Source organism: Nomia melanderi, unplaced genomic scaffold (genome assembly GCF_051020985.1).
Source record: "Nomia melanderi isolate GNS246 unplaced genomic scaffold, iyNomMela1 scaffold0083, whole genome shotgun sequence".
Lineage (NCBI taxonomy): Eukaryota > Metazoa > Arthropoda > Insecta > Hymenoptera > Halictidae > Nomia > Nomia melanderi.
In genome coordinates, this window is record NW_027475198.1 from 9,079 (window position 1) to 9,768 (window position 690).

A 690-nucleotide genomic window follows, 5' to 3' on the forward strand; every position below is an offset into this window, starting at 1 on the left:
CTACTATTATTTATTTATTTATATAATTTATTCTAGTTTGGCTATTTATTCGATTAACTATCTACTTCCACTAGTATATACATATTCAGACTCTTGCCAGATTCATATAAATGCTAAGGTGTTTATGAGATAAGAGCCACCGCCGATTGAGATCTGAAAATAGCGACAGACGCTATAGAGTTATATCAACTATTTTGCCTTCGCCATAAAGGCGCTACTATGTATCCACCCCCAGCCAAACAATGTAAGGCTGGGGGAACATTCTTTGTGAATAAAGCGCTTTTTATCTGTTCTTATCAGCTTAATATCTGATACACTCCGCATCGCGGAGTCAGAAAATTAACCCGATTTTTGGATTCAGGCGGATCACTAGGGCTCGCTCCACTTCCGCCGTGAGTCGGTCCGGCACTGCAGTGCCGCCAGAAACGGCTCAATTAGCGCTGCTAATTAGAGCTCTTATTTTTTTTCACCTGCTGGACCGACTCGGGACTCCAAAGAGTAAGCCCCTTAATATTCTGGCTCCGCGAAGTCCCGAAATCTCGGTAAATTCACCCGCCGCGGTACTACGCAACAGTGCGGGCCGAGTTGCGATCGGGCGTGTGCGCGGCAAGGTCTGTTCACGATCAGTGCTCGAGGTGTTGTGCGGTAAAGTGTGATAAAGTGCCTTCGCCACGGGACCGGATCAAGCCT

At 46.2% G+C, this 690-nt stretch overlaps 1 pseudogene; it reads left to right on the top strand.

Moving 5' to 3' along the window:
- Window positions 1–258: 258 nt before the first annotated feature.
- On the top strand, window positions 259–439 carry LOC143175408 (U2 spliceosomal RNA; annotated as a pseudogene).
- Window positions 440–690: the final 251 nt, after the last annotated feature.